This window comes from Chiroxiphia lanceolata, chromosome 3 (genome assembly GCF_009829145.1).
Source record: "Chiroxiphia lanceolata isolate bChiLan1 chromosome 3, bChiLan1.pri, whole genome shotgun sequence".
Classification (NCBI taxonomy): Eukaryota; Metazoa; Chordata; class Aves; order Passeriformes; family Pipridae; genus Chiroxiphia; species Chiroxiphia lanceolata.
In genome coordinates this window covers 66,858,176-66,874,740 of record NC_045639.1, presented here as the reverse complement: position 1 = coordinate 66,874,740, position 16,565 = coordinate 66,858,176, and the positions used below count along the sequence as shown (strand labels likewise).

At 40.3% G+C, this 16,565-nt stretch overlaps 1 long non-coding RNA gene across 2 annotated transcripts in view; it reads right to left on the bottom strand.

Moving 5' to 3' along the window:
* Positions 1–16,565, bottom strand: part of LOC116784548 — a 60,671-nt gene that overhangs the window by 23,006 nt on the left and 21,100 nt on the right. Inside the window, exon 3 of one of the 2 annotated variants that reach the window (XR_004356126.1) lies at positions 9,781–9,846. The exons of the other annotated variant lie outside the window; for it this stretch is intronic. This is a non-coding gene — a long non-coding RNA (uncharacterized LOC116784548). Of the gene's footprint in view, positions 1–9,780; positions 9,847–16,565 lie in introns of those variants that run through there. 2 annotated transcript variants of the gene reach the window in all.

Here is a 16,565-nt window from a genome sequence, read left to right as displayed (position 1 = left end):
ATTACATGGAGCTAACTGTCTCTTGTGTTCTCATAGAAATAACATGGGACATTCTGGTATTCCCAAATATTTTTATTAGCAGGTGTCCTCATGCAATTGACCCCCACCTTGCAGGTAGGTATTCAGCAGCTTCTTCATAGAGAGTACAGAGGAAAAGGGTTTAAACCAACAAGGAGAATATATGTGCCTTTATTTCCTAGGGCTCAGAGTAGTCTGGGAGTGATAACCATTAAAACTGTTCTGGAGTAAGAGAAATTAAACTGTCTCATAGCCGAGAGACATGACAACTCACTGGCATGTCTGCAAGCTAGCACCAAAACACAAAAGGATTTTTATGCCCGTGATATACTTTGAATGAGTTCAGAAACAGAGAACATTGCTGGTAAACTGTTTTGTAGAGCTCAGAGGCGACAGTGAGTAGCCGAGTTCTTGCTGTACGTCTTGTACTGGGACAGCTGCACACAGACTCCTGGTGACAACAAAAGCTCCCAGCTTGGTTATCATAAAACAACACCCCAGAAGTACTGTTACACGAAGCCATTACAGAACTGAAATTAGTAGGACACTTAAGAAATTAATTTTAGTTAATAAAGCATTTTAATACTTTTTTAAAAATAAATCAATAACAAGTTTCAGTGGTTCTGTTCCTTTTGCATGCATCAACCAGTTTTAGGACAATTATGCAAAGTTTAACTTAGCCAGCCACATCTCTTTTGGATATATGGCTCTTTTACCTTGGCCACCATGTCCAAAAATGATTCATATATTTTTAAAAAGATCTTTATACAAGAATAATATTTTAAAAATGGAAAACCCCAATAATATGTAAAATCAATTGCCCAGTAAATTACTTTTTCATTAGAATAGGGAGACAGGAAAAGAGAAAGTAGTCTTTTACACATGGGATTAAACACACAGAAGAGCTGAATGCATACATATATATGTGTGTGTGTATTTGCACGAGTTAAAGACTTTTAAAGTATCAATTGTTTATAAAGAAAAATCAAAACAAAATGAAACTACACAAAAAAATTGTACTTTCTCCATTTTCTAGCTAAAGGTCATTGTTACATCCCTATTAAAAACAGTAACTTATAAACACATTAACAGGTAATTAGTAAGGCACTCTGTCTATAATCTGAATGAAAAATCAGTATTTTTTTCCTTATTCCTCAAAGACTTTACATGAAAATGCTGAAACAGTGTTTGATGTAAAGCTTTTGTCATTTTACTAGCTGTCTGCGTGTAAGGTATTACAAAAAGAAGTAGAACTAAACCACAGTTTAGTTCTAAACTGCAGCTGCATCGACATAGGACACATTGGGATGTGCTATTCTTGCTTTCTAGTTGTCATAATTGACCAGAAGCCAGTTTTCCATGTTCTAACACACTACCAGTCCACTGGAAGTCACAGAGTTTAGGAACCTACACCAGTAAAATATGTTCATGAGAGAGAGGGCACACAAACGTAACTTTTGAAATCTGGAGCTAATTGATTTCTAAGATTTCTCCACACAGTGTCTTCTAAATGCAGAGAACATTTGCACTGTCCACACATCAGGGTCTACACTCAGCAACCTGCCTGTGCACTGCATCAATCCCTCTGCAAAAACATCTAAGAAAGATCTGGGAAGATGCAAGACTCGCCTCTATCATAACAGTCTCTGAATAAACCTCACAAGATGCCTTCTCTCTGGGCATAAAAAGGATTCCTATGAATGTGGACCAAGCCTACCTTTGCATTTAGACACAAAAGAACTGTCTTTGCTCAAGCCATAGTCATTTAGGTCAGCTTATTTGTACAAAATTGCCAAATCTTTGTTCGCGAAGCCTAGCCATGATGATTTGTACAAAAATGGGGTCAGTGCTTACAGGTAAGTAAGGCATTGAAAATGCTATTGGAAAGGCTAGAAGGCTTAAGAACTTGTGGTCAAACCTCTTGAACTATTGCATAGGATGTTTAGTTTCACTTCTTACTGTGGATTGAATTGGTTGATATTGGATGAGTGACTTTATTTTGCTATGCTTCTACCTATAAATAAGTAATATCCATGGTCTGCAATCTGATCAACTTTAGACATGATCTTTGCAGAGGCAGGAACAACTTTGTGCTGAGTATTTGAATACACACTTGACTTTTTCCAAATGTAAAAGGCAGACTTTAACAAGTGGAGCAGGGTGGTGGTGGGAACTAGAAGGGAGGGGAATCACCTCTGTGTAGAGTACAACAAATGATCCAAGACACACCTCATACAGCAGGAGAACCATTTATCTTCACTTAACTCTCACTTTCACACCTATGTCTACCCCTGTTCTTCAAGATCCACTATACATAGGCACTAAATTGGTGATAATACAAATGACCAAGATTTATACCTTCCCTGGCGGAAATCAATGGCAGCTTGCGAAACAGCTTTGCCTCTTGCAGTTTGCCCTCTAGAGTGTGTGTTTGAGGCATATTTGTTTTGAGCGATTTTAAGCTGCAAAGGCCTGTGAATCCTAACCATTCACTTAATCTTGACTGTCAGAAGTGAGTTGCCAGGCAGGACGGATCTTGGGCTCTGACCCACCAGGGCTGGCCACACTTGCAACTACAGTGAGTAAACCTGAGACATAAAACAACTTTTGTAAGTCATGTGGTACAGTGTTTTTTAGTCAAAACAGAAAAAAAAAACAGGAGGAGAGAAAACATATCTGATGGTTATGTTTAAGGGAGCAGGCAGCAAAGAGACGTAGCATAGGAAAGAGGCAAGTGAAAAGCCATTGCTTCCTTCAGGATGTGCAGCAATGTTTGCTGTGGAGTCAGGAACCAAATTCTTCTTTTTATAATCAGCATAATCCACCAGAAAAAAAATATAATTCCCTGTAACTGAACGGCTGTCTCACAGATGGATGGTGTAATGTGTCCCCTGCTTCCCTCGCTTCCCCTCCCTTCCTTTCTTTCCCTCGCTGGAAGTTCCTGTAATTGTCACTTTGTAATGTATATTCCAGCACATGGACATGCAGAATGAAGGCTGCATGCTCATTTTGCACTATAAATGATGTGTACTGCCTTGTGTCACAAACAGTAAATCCTTTATACCAAAAGTCTGCTCATTTTCACACCATTCACTTGTTCAGTAACAGTTGTCCAGATTTTTTAATTCAGCTCCTTACACTAATCCAGCAACTGCTGGTCTTAGACAGGTGCAGGGATCAAACAGGCTCAATAAACTGGAACATCTGGCCTGGAAATGATAATAGACCCTTTTACTCTCCAAAGCAGAGGAGGAATGCAAAGTTTTCAAATGTTAAATCATGCAATTAGCCCTTGTAATATTCTTTTTTTAAAAGATTGAAACAATAGTGTTTTCTATTCAGGGTTTCATTCATTACATAGGTCCTTCTCTCCTCTCTGGTATGGGACATGACAGGCCAAAGAGGTCAAAACATCATCTACTAATAACAAAATAAAAAAATCCAAAAAAAACCAACCCAGACCTGCCTCCCCTCCTTCACTACAGTAATGCTCAGTCATGTCAAGAGGCCCAGCCATGCATTAAGCCAAAAACTAATTCTGTAGAATGTTTTAGGAGGGCTTATGCCCCAGACAGTGGAAAAATCCCTGTACAAGCCCAGTTTTGTGAAGCTGAGCAATTTCCAGCCCAGTGAAGGCTGGTAGCTGAAGAGCAGACAATCACCTGAATGACACCAGGAGACAGTTGTCCTCACACTCCTTCCAATGCAGAGACTACTGTCAGAGCTAGACAAAACCTTTCAAACTCTGAAAATGCCTGCAGGAGTACTTCTGTTCAAGGTTATTCAGCTTTGGAGCAGTTCTCACTACACCTGTGCCTGGGTTTGGTTAGGCTGAACCCAGGGTTGGAAGGCTCATTATGGTCTCCTTCAGGCATTGTTTCCAGCTACCATCCGTGGCTTGTATGTGGCTGTCTAAGTGCCCCTAAGACCAGAATCAAGACCTTCTGCAGAAAAGGATTGCTGTTAGAAACTTTTATAATTATTACTAAGGGAATATTATCTTCTGGTAGACCATATATGTGGCCAAGTAGTAGTGACAGGTATGTTCCTATGCCTGTACTGGAAAATAAGTTTCCATCTCTTGTTCAAAAAGTTCTCCATCTTCTTGACAAAAATGCTTTGGCTTGACTAAAAAAAAATTCTTTTTTAAAAAGTTTCAACAGGCCTCACCTTGACTACTGGCACTCATTAAATCTCATACGAAGAGTTGGTATTTCTATCCAACATCACTGCCAAACTACAGTCTTGGTAACTCTGCACTGACCAGGTTTTCCTTTACACTTGGAGCTGAACATGGCGTGCTCTCTTGAGTAAACGGGAATGTTCATCTTGGGCCAGAGAAACTTGGAAACTAGTCCTGGGTCCCACTCCAACCTTTGCCTCAAGTTTCCTGTGAGGTCTGAGTGCTGGACTTTCAGAAGTGCTGTGAGCCTTCTGGGTACAGTTTATTTAGCACATTTGAGCCCAGGCTTCCAAAGGTATGTTCAGTTCTTCTTACACATAATCCAGCCTCATAAACCCTTTTGACAGCCTGACTTCATTTGTCAAGATGCTTCTCTTGAAAATATTGTCTTTAGGCTTTCATGGCTTTTGCTGTCAGAAAAGCTGGAATTGTAATAGTTACACAGCATATAGGCTGTAGATTGCCAACAATGCCAATAACTTATATAAGGAAACAATATATTTATATATAAATATAATATAAAGGACCAGTGTAATGAAAATAAATAAACCGTTCCTCCTCACTTGTGCAGAAACAGATGTTGCAGTGTTCCTGGACTGCTGGCTGCCACGGCCCGAGGGAAAAGGGAATAGGGACACGACACTACACAAACAGTTCTGACACAGTAAAAGGTCAGGGTGTAATGGCCAGTTTATTAGGGGGAACAAGGACTTATATAAGGTTTGGGTAAGGGGAGGTCTGATAACTGGGGTGGAGCACGGGATTGACAACTCAGGGTGAAACAGGATAGGAGAACAAGGAAAAGGTGGGTGGAATTCAGGAGTATCCAGGGGAAAGGACCAATGGGAGCTCACTCTGCACTGCGGCACCCACCAGCCAATCAGTGAGAGATGAGCGGGAAAACCAGGGGAGAACAAGGGAGTAAACAACTTTTGGCAGGAAAAATGTGAGGGCAAGTCCAGACAAGCCCTGAACAGTATAAACCAAGGGGAATTAACATGGGAGTACATTGAACATGACATGAAACTGGGAGATAACATGAAAGTACGTGGATTAATAGTCCTTTCAGGTCCCATACAAGTCCCCCCAGGCCTTAAATCTTTCCCAATTGTTTGGGTGATCCTCCTCAGCTGGCTGTGGAAGTGCAGCCTTGGGGCCAGAAACTGAATGCATCACACAGGTCCAGGCTATGGTCTACGTTTCACTGCACGGCTTTGCTCAAAGGTCATGAGCCTTCAGCTAAAAACACCCTACATCACTGTAATGAGGGTGAGCATATACGTTTCCCTCAGTCACTGTATGTTGACAACCTCTGGCAGCTGTAGCAGATCTGGGTTCTCTTCCTGGAGTTGATAAAAGGGACTCATGAGCCAGGCAAGAAGGAACTCAGGGAAACTCCTTAGTTTTCCTGAATTCTTACATAGGTTTTCTTTAAGGGCACAAGACTATGACAACAGGGATCTCTAAACACACATTAAGTGACTGTTCACCTGTGTTAATGACACGTGTGTGATGTAAATGAGAGAGAGAAACTAACAAAACTAGGAGTTAAGCGAGTACCAGCCTTTAGGAGCAGTGTCCCTAGGTCAGGGTCAGGCTTAAAATAGACACAGCAAGAGACTTTAGCTCAGACCAGGGCTCCTAAATGCTGAGTCCTCCTTGCATGATTGATCTTGGACTAGACAATGAGGCTCACTGTGGTGAGAGAGGTGTCATGCAAAAGAGTCTCAATGTGCTCCCGAGGGCATCATTCTCACCTTGGTGCAATGGCTGGTTCAGACCCAGAAACAGTTACCGCATTCAGCAGCTTAGGAGGGAGTTTGGATTAAGCCCTAAAGGGTAGTGTTGCAACAGGCATCTCTTCCACCAGACTGCCAGTAAAAGATGGTAGGCAGACATCAACTAGCTTAACATTGTTACCTTCCTTTAGGAACCAGAGGATGTTGAATCAGAAGCTTGTGACCTTAGAAAAGATGCTGGGAAGAGATTTCTTTGAAAAGGGCAGATGGTACATCCTTGTGTTATCTTTGTTACTCCTGGAAGCCAAGAAAATCCTTATGACCTTTGAAGGAATATGCAATTAAGAGAAAAATTCTGTATTGGTACATATACAGCTGATCTCTCATAACATTTTAACTATATAACTGCTGATCAGAATTTTAAAAGTTTCTCAAGTTTTGTTCACAATCGCACTTGTAATGATTTGATTTGGAAACACACCAGAGACAAAGAGATCAGAATTGTATATATCTTTAATTTTCTGATTTTGTGGTGTTTCTGCTTCCTGCAAAAAAGTAAGCCAAAAGTTTTTAACTTCTGACAAATCTACCAATAAATTTCCTGCTACAGGGAAATGAAATTCAACACATCCTTTGTTGGTCTCTGAGATCAATCTACAGGTCCTACGCCTACTTCAAATAGGTTAGGTGCTCAAAACCAATGGCCTATGGCCAAATTTAAATTCTTAATGGAGGAAATTTATGCCTTGGGGATGTTATATAGCACTGACGCTAATGTCTAATAAAAGTGCAGCAGAACAGTATGTCTGTGCAAAAGCAAGGGAAAAAATAATTACTCTTCAGTCATAGGTGAGGATGCAGTTGCTCAGCTTCTCTGATCTGGGTAATGGAAGTTGCAAGGTCAAGAAAATTTATCAAAGATGTAGCAAAGTGTGTACAAGTATTCTGAAGGAAGAAGCAGTCTCTAGGAAAATATCTTTTATTACCAGAACACAGAGACCAGAGACCTTGATTCATTAACACATGGCCTCTATTGGCACCTACTAGCACTTGCCCATAATTCTGTAATTTGGCACATGAACAGTGTATACACTGAGGAATTGGCTTGTTTGTGGATCCAAAAAACCCACTCACCATAAATTAGCAAGATCGAGGTCATATTTTTTATTGACTATGAAGTTTAGGTGTAAAATGAAACCAAGCCAGAGATGCTTTTTGTTGGTATAGCAAAAGTAGCTAAATATGAGTGCCTTTCATGAATTCAGTATTCCTTTTGACACATTAGATACTCTGGTTTGTTTAGCCCTACTACCATGTCCTTACAAGTCTTCAGTTCAAATGCTCACTTCTAGTACACTAAATCCAGCCTATATGTCTGTTATAAATAGGGTACTGCACATACAGCAAATGCAGCCCCCACTACACACCCTTGTACGATCTCTTCAGATAGCACACATATTCTCACACTATATTTAGTTTTACATCCACAGTAACATATCACCACATCATCATATACAAAATGTCTTCATAACAACAAACACTGAAGCCGAAAAATGGATTTCTTCAGACTGCATTGAAGTCTGCCAATCCATAAAGTTCTAGCAGAAGTTTTATTTAATTTAGTTTAATTCAAATTTCTAAAGTTTTTCCTAGTTTGTGAAACTCCCAAGCAAATTCAAATTACAACAATTCTTTACCTTAGCAGATATGCCCAATATTTTTAAGCACTCAGTTTATCAGTTTGTACCCAGATTTTCAAAACCCTACACAATTCTTCAGGAAGACATGCATAAATGGACAAATATTTAAAACCATTTGGAAAATTAAGCTGTCAGCCATGGTAAAAACATGGAAACATTCTGAAATACCTGGCTCCAGATATGGGTCACCTGGATATATGCTCTTGAGTTCCCATTGAACATCTGTTTTTTTGGTAAATTTAAAATTGTAGAATCACAGAATAATTTGGGTTGGAAGGGACCTTAAAGATCATCTAATTCCAAGCCCCCTGCCATGGGCAGGGACATCTCCCACTAAATCAATTTACTTAGAGCCCATCCAACCTGGCCTTGAACACTGCCAGGGACGAGGCAACCACCACAACTTCTCTGGTCAACCTGTTCCAGTGCCTCACTGCCCTCACAGTAAAGAATTTCTTCTGTAAACTTCACCTGTGAAACACTAAGCTCCTAATTTTTACATAACTTTACTTTCTTTTTTCCTTCTTTGTTTTTCTTTCAATTTATTTCCACTCTTTTGACTCTAACTTATACTCTTAAGTTTATGATAAACAACTTCATAAAACAATTACATTGCTGATATTACTCCATAGAGTGCTTCTATATTTGAATCCAGGAACACGAATGAGCTGTTCAGATAACTTTTACTGATGCATGTTGCCTTCTGGTTTGAACTTTGGACTGCATGGATCAACATACTGGCAACTCGCACACCTAGTATAGATGGAGCAGGCAATAAAAACAGGGTAGTAACCTCCTTCCAACCCTAAAGTAAGAAATATGGACCAGGATGCTGCTGTTAGATATAGCATCAACATAAAATAAGTATTGAAAAAGCTATGAGCATGAGAAGTGGTGCAGCAATCCAGAGCTGGCTGACACAGCAGTCTACAAATTGAGCTCACCATCTATTTGTTATCTTTCTTTTTCTTTTTTGCCTGTTGTAGGCATCATAGACTAAGGGAATCTTAAGGGGTCTCAGGGACGATAATAATATGATTATGTGGGAGCTTCCCTAACATGGATAACTGCGTGGTCAAGAGCATGTTGAAACTGAGCACGTGATGGCAGTAGGATGCAACTGGAGAAGAAAGTTAATATTTTGAGAGTGATTAAGAACTGTTGAAGCAGGATTAAAAAAAAAAACAGAAAGGATCCTAAGTTTCAAGCACTTAATGCAGCAGAAAACATGGGGAATTGGTGAAGGCTGCATAGGGAAGTGTTGCCCAGGGAACTTGACACAATAAGAAAATGGTCATTACAGCAACACTGATGAGACAGGATAGTGTTTCTTCAAGACCAGGTGTCCTGGTCTTGGCCAAGACAGGGTTAATTTTTGCAGTAGCCAGGAGTGGGCATGACCAGGATCCAGAGGTTATTCTATACCACCTCACATCATCTTCAGTGGACAGGGAAAGGGCTCCTGAGCAATCAGCTGTGAATCGTCCACGTTTTTTTTCTTATACATTCTGTCATTAGTACTGTTGCTGTTAGAGTTTGTTGTCTTATTTATTTGCTGTTTCCAGGAAATTGTTCTTAACTCAACCCATGATCTTTACCCTTTGTGCATCCATTCTTCTTTCCGGTCTGCTGCAGGGTGGGGAGAGAGGGAGGGAGAGAGGGATGAATGAGCGGCACATGGTTTGGAATGGTTCAGTGGGAACACCCACAATGGGGAATACCATTCCTAAACCATGACACCAAACAGAGTAATTTTGCAGTAATGAAAATTGTATAGTGAACTAGAAAGGTTACATTTTTGATAAATTATAAGGAAAATGTCATCAGTTAAGGTACCCCTCTGCAGCACCTTAACCCAGCTGAAGTCCAGATGTTTTCTCCCCACGTATTGACACTACAGTCCATGAAACTTCACAGTGAGGTTCTTCAGGGAACCAACCCAGCTGAAAACCAAATCTTCCAAAAACATCTGTTTTGTCTTGAAACAGCATGACTCATTGAACTGCCTGACACACTTGTACCAAAGCACAAACAGCATAAGAGAGGGAGGAAGAACATGGTACCAGAGTCATGGTGAGTAGAGTAGCTACCAGGAGACTTGGGGTGCAACGTCTTGCATTCACTCCTCTGCCAAAAGCTGGGGGAAGAGTAAGACTGAGAACAGGATTGACTGCAGGACAATATGTTGGTACAGTGTTAGAGAAAGCTGTAGGAAGTAAAAATCAAGAGTCATTTTTTAGCCAGATAAATCCTGAAACATTTACTAAACATCCTTTAAATGATATAGGAGAGAAAAGAGAAGATTTGACCTTGGGCAGGTGGAGACAGGTAAGGAATTAAAAGGTAGATCTGTATGTTATTATTAAAGACAACACTGCTCTGAAAGCAGCAGTTAGAAAGATGGATTTCTTACTCCTACCTGTAGTCCTTTGTCTTTATAGTCATAATATTACTTTACCTCTTGTCCCATTACTAATGTTTTCTTAAAAGCTTATTGCAGAGAATCAGTTGAAAGTCCCAAATTTCCTGTTATTATTGATGTAATTTCTTCTCTTTGGTTTTTGCGAGAAGCCTGTTTTTAAAATGTTTTCAGCTGCTCCAAAAACAACTTAGACTGGGCTTAAACTCGTTCCTTCTGGTAGTTAATTCCACTCAGAGATTTCATCCAGTCATGCTTTTTCCTTAGCTACAAGGAGTTTTATTAGGCCCCATTAGCTTTGTTGGCTCAAAAGAAAGCCTGTTCCAGCTGAGATGGTTTCTAAAATACTCAAAAGATTTTTCATGGAGTCTGAGAAGAGAGCTTTAAATTCGCCTCAGAAACTGGGAAGCAAGTAGTTCTGTGGAACACACATATACTGTGGTCCCACTAAGAAACCCAACTGCTAGCTGCTGTGCAGGTCAGGACTTGGAAAAATCTCAAATAACTCTGAAAGTAATCCCCCCAAACCTAAAAGCAGGTAAAGAAGAAATTAGATAATAAAGGCAGGAAGAAGTGTTGTGAGCAGACATGAGGAATGCTGTCTCATGTAGTGCAAGATTGAATCATAATAAACAACTTCCATAAACTAATTTAAATTAAGAAAATTGCAGCTTCAGGATGCTCTTTTCCCATCATGACTAAGTTTTCACAATGCTAAATTAAAAGCAAGCAAAGAAAGAAAACAAAGGCGTAGCAGGTAAAATACTGGAATTCTTTTAACTTTTTGTTTTAGAAGAGACACTCACTACAAACCTCTGACAGATACGTGCTGCCCAGCCAAACTACTTCTCAGCCACTTACCCACAACATACCCACATGCTCAGAGCTGGGTATGACACTTCTGCAGAGGACAGTAGGGCAGCCCAGATAAAAGCGGTATCAGCATACTCTGAGGTAGAAATTTCATCTCACATCCATCTTCTGACCTAGATGGGGCAGCTGCATCACTGACTTCAGCCCAGGAGGTCACCTCACCTGAGTGGGTCTGGAACACAAAGCTGACCTAGTGCAGCTGAGGAAAAGAGTAGAGGGAAGCTCAACTGTTGGTCCCTGTATCAGCCTATATGTAGAACAAATCACACTGGCTAAGGTCTTATTTTAAAATTTCCTGTAGACCAGCTGCACCAGTCTGTTATTGCACCCCTGATGAGCACATCTTGTGAAAAATCTGTCCTCTACTTGAGGTTGGATTCAGCACATTGAGTTAGGATGTAATTAGCTCTCACTGGTGTCCTTTGCATGCAGAAGCTTGGGATGCATGCAATTTGCATACAATTTGGAAAAGGCTGTGATTTAAATAAAAAATAAAAAAATCATGTCTAATAGGAGAAGTGTTATAAAAATACTGAGATTTTCACAGCATTTTTCAGATACATCTGAGTGCATTTTGAAGACAACGATCTGCTGAACTATATCAACATCTTCCATAAGTGTATATTGTCAGACATGAGCACCCTGGTTCATTGGCTACCCTTGATCTGAAAAAGCACTGTCATTCATAGCACGTTTTAAGAACACAGAAACAGATTTGTTTATCAAAAACTGTTCTTCAAACCTTCACTCAGTCTATTTTTAGGACAAATAAAAGGTGTTATAACCAACCTGTTCATACTATGGAATGAATTCTGAGATTGTTTCTTGTGCCCTCTGGAAAGTCTTATTATGTGCCTGACTGACAACTGAAAGTAGAAGATGAGTAGACTTCAGTAGCTGAAATCGTGTTAAGAAGCTGGTCTGTTAACTTTAATATCTGTAATCAGTTTGTCCAAATGAAGTGTAATATGGGCATCTGAGTTGTAAACTTGTACTCAAATCTCAGACTTAAAATATAGGACTATCTACCCACTCTCTCTCATGTATTTCTAGGGCATAATGTGACTTCACTTCAGGATCCCAGTGGACTAGATTATGAACCAGGTGTGCCTTGCAAGTAAGGGCCCAGAACAAGGAGAGTGGCCTCAACATCACCCCCCAGCTGCAGAAAGCACACATAAGAGCATGTGCAGATAGGTGCTTCTGAGAGTCTCGTGTTCAGCTGCAGCAATTCATTGCGGTCTCTCTGTTGTGTGTGTATGAACTTTATTCTCAGATAGCAAAAAAGCCTTTTCAGTCTGGCAATATTAAATCTCTTAGCTAACAGTGTCTAGATAGAGGTGGTACAAGAATCTGGACTGTCCTAGAAGTATCCAAGACTGCTACACAGGATCAAGGCTGAGGACCTCCCAGTTCCTAAATGATTCTTGATGCTCCTGTTCAGGCCCCTGAGCATGTAGCATACTGACCCAGAACCTCATCATAAGTAACTCCTGACAAAAATATTTTCCCAGTTAAAAATCAAAATTCAGGTAGTTTTTTCACATCCCTTTCTTTTTTTTTTTTTAACCTGAAGACAGGTTAGATAGGGAGGGAGAACTAACCATCAGTGCCATGTGAAGAGACAGACTGTAGTATCATCTTGGCATAAACATCAGAACAGCCAGCCATGAGAAGTGAAGCTTTATCAAACCAACCTTTATCATCTTCATCAGCTGTGAGTCCTAATCAGCTCTGGGCCCCTCAGTTCAGGAAGGATATTGAGGTGCTGGAGCAGGTCCAAAGAGCAGTGAGGCTGGTGAAGGGACTCAAGCACAAGTCCTATGAGGAGAGGCTGAGGGAGCTGGGGTTGTTGAGAATGAAGAAGAGGAGGCTCAGGGGAGACCTCATCACTCTCTACAACTACCTGAAAGGAGGTTGTAGCCACGTAGGAGTCAGTCTTTTCTCCAAGGCAACCAGCAGTAGGACAAGAGGGCATGGTCTTAAGGTCTACCAGGGGAGGTTAAGGTTATATTAGGAAGAAATTTTTTACAGAGAGAGTGATCAGACATTGGAATGGGCTGCCCAGGGAGGTGGTGGATTCAACATCCTTGTAGGTTTTTAAGATGAGACTGGATGTGGCACTTAGTGCCATGGTCTAGTAACCACGGTGGTGTTGGATCAAGGGTTGGACTTGATGATCTCAGAGGTCTCATGATTCTATGATTCTATGATCTTGCCAGCTAAACATTTTACTCCCAGACTAAATCTAAAATAGAAAAGTTTTGGTTTGCACTTGCTATTGCTGCTCGGTAGGCCAAGTTTCACAAAGTAACTAATAATTGGGCTTCTTCAATTTTCAGACCTCCAAATCAACTCCTGGAATCTTTTCTAAGGCTTTTCTTGGCATGGACACAAGGGTTTTTGCTTCTTGACCATAATGCAAGCCACAGAATACAGAGGGACGCTTTGTGCTCTATGACTTTAGGACCAAAGTGATGCGTTCAGACTGCCTGGTATGACACTCAGGTTCAAAAGGACTGTTTCAGCTACCGACTGCCTAAGGCTGCCAGATGCTGGATGAAGAAAGAAGTAGACGTCATACATGACTTACACATCCAGATATATGCACTTCAGTTACAACTTCTATCTCTTTCCTCTGGGAGCTGTGGTGGGGAGCTCACAGTGCTTGGTAGCTAGGGTTGTCTGCACAGTGCCTCCAGTCTCTTCCTGACTGGAGGCACACCTCTGGCCACTGCAAACTCTGTGTTAGCATGTCTTTGGATAGCTACAGCAATTAAAGGCAGTCCATGTCTCTGTGCCTCATCCACATAACTCATGCCAAATCTACCTGGAGCTGCAAATGTAAGACATGATTAATTAAAGACGAAAAGTACTGTAGATCTTCAGACAGAAGGAGCTGAGGGAGTCCAACATGATTATTATTATCACTAAGTCAACATTGCATATTCAGTGATGAAAGGCTCTCAGAGTAGTAATACAAACCTATAGTTGGAATTAACACTCCCGCTCAAATTTGATAGTGCCCTTTGTAGAGGATTTTCATTTGTATTCACAAGAAAACATAAATAAGTGCTCGGGCTGACCAACCTATTTCCTCTGTAACTGGCAGCATTCACAGTCACTTTATTGTATGAAATAATGTCTTGGTTTTTTCTCCCTTTATCTTGCTTGTGCCTGACCTTCCATTAAAAGTTGCTTGGAAACTGCTTAGAGAATAGTCAGTGGTGCTTCTTATTGATGTCTTCCTTTTGTGATTTCTTTGCTATTCTGTTGTTTTGTATTCCTTTCCCAAAGCTTTTTAAGCTAGATGAAGATGAAAAGAAACCAGAGAATCAAAGCCTAATATTTTTTCTTTTTAAAAGGAACAGGGAAACCATCCTCCCTGTATACATTGACATGTTAAAGGAGAAAGAAACACTCTCCTAATAAATGCTCCAGCAGGTCTTTAACACATGTGTTATTATCAAGTGGTTTACACATTCGCCTTTGCACCTTAGTAATTAAAATCAGGACATATAAAGTAAGTTGTATGACTAAATACACCTTGCAATTGCCATGTATAGAAATAATGGAAAATGGGAACCACTATGACAACCATTTTACCAGAGAGGCTTTGTAAGGGTAGTTAGAGCTGTCTCTTAAAAGAAGGCTGGAGAAGAAGTAGCTCAGAGGATTAGCCACTGGACAGCAGTGATCATGGTGGATAGTAGGAATTCAAGCAGTGGGCTGAAGGAAGGAATTATTCCCCTTTCCATCTGCTCTTGTGAGTATATATCTGGAATTTTCAGGGACTTCCTCAGGGACCAGGAGCAGTGAGGGCTCTTCTGGAGTGACAGGGTAGGACTTTGTAGACAGCTGTTCCACCACCCCAGCCAGGAGCAGGGCAGCCTGGGAGAGCAGTGCCCTGGGCACTGGGTATGGTCAGTCTGCAACTAGTCCAGCAAGGGACTAGCAGGATGGTTAGGTGTATGGAGCATCCAATACAACAGGAAAAAATGAGGGATATGTGTTTCTCTGACCTGTAGAACACAAAGCAAACAGGTGAATCTAACAGCAGTCTTCTCCCCCTGTATCTACAGGGCTTTATGCAGATGATAGAGGGAGAGATATAATTGAAAGGACAAGAGGCAACAGTCACAAGTTGCAGCAATAGAACTGGTGACTGGACATGAGGAAAATATCCTTTATGAAAACCACTGACACATTTGTCCAGAAAAGCTGGTCAATAGCTATTCTTGAATATTTGGCTTTATAAAGCACTGAGCAACCTGTTCTAGCTTTGAAGGGAGCCCCGTCTCGAGCAGGGAACTTGACTGCTGAACCTTTGGCAAATGCAAATTTATTCTATAACATTATGATTCTATATTCCCAGAGAAATATATTTGCTGTGATAAATTAAATTCGTCCACACTTTTGAGTAGATGGTCTTTGGTGGGAAGGCTGTCCACATGTATATTCAGTGACAAATCTGAAGAGCCATTTGAGAAGAAGTGATTTTATTCTGTAGCAATGGAACTCACTGTGCTTTGCATGAACTTTCAGCCTTAATCTTTTGGCCATGTGCTTGCCCAATACATCTGCACTAGGACACTAAAATATCTCCATGCAGGCCTGAAGGTCTAAAAAGTTTTTCTCCCACAAATATTTTATCCAGATTCACACCAAACTACATCATTGCTCAAATGCAGGTTGGTGTTAGGACTTGTGACTGTCATGGACAAGTAGGATGGTACTGGAATGAAGACATAGTAAGGTCTGCATCTGACTTTATTAAAATTCATGACGAAATTCCACTTTTTGTCTTTACATTTCCACCCTTGTTCACAAACTTCCCTGTATAACTACTTTTATAAAAGATAATGAAAATAAATAAACTTTATAAATTAAGAGGAAGTACTTATTCTTGAATCTCTCTTCCAGTTTTCTCTGTGAAGAATAACGATAACTATGGTTAGTATAGTTTCAAGGTGTATTCTTCAAAACCATAACATTTTAAAATGTTACCTATCACATCAATATTTCCTCATTTTCCTCATTTGTAAGGAGAAAATGCAAAATATGATGTATTTGTAGATGTCTAATTTTTTTTCTTGTACTTCTTGGAACCACAGATATTACTTTATTGAAAGTTTCTGACCAGTATGCACATTTTAATATGATTTAACGTGTAGGAATAAGACAGTAAATTTGACCAGAAAGCAGTTCTTCTTTGAGGGAATCTGTGAATACTACTTTAATCTATGTAGAAATGAAGTAAAAAAATTTTTTTCTTCTTTTTCCCAAATTTAACTCATTGAGTCTTTTATTTAATACTTCTGAGCATGGTTCTTTGTTGATCACAGTCTGATCAGCTTGCAGGCAAAAGGTCACATCAATTCACAGATGACAACATGCAGCTCTTATCTGTTTCAATCCAGAAATTCCAGGAAATTATCACATGGAGTTCTCTGCATGCCCTTCCAGAGCACTATCTTTCAGGCTAATCAGTAAGATAGTTGCTGGGGTCAGATCTACACATATTAAAGTGTTTATTTCCCAGGAGAGAAGTACCCCAGCTCCTTGACTCTTGGAAAATTGTATGTTTCTTTCTAAGTTGCTCTAGTTTTGCTGTCTTCTACTATTCTCAGGTT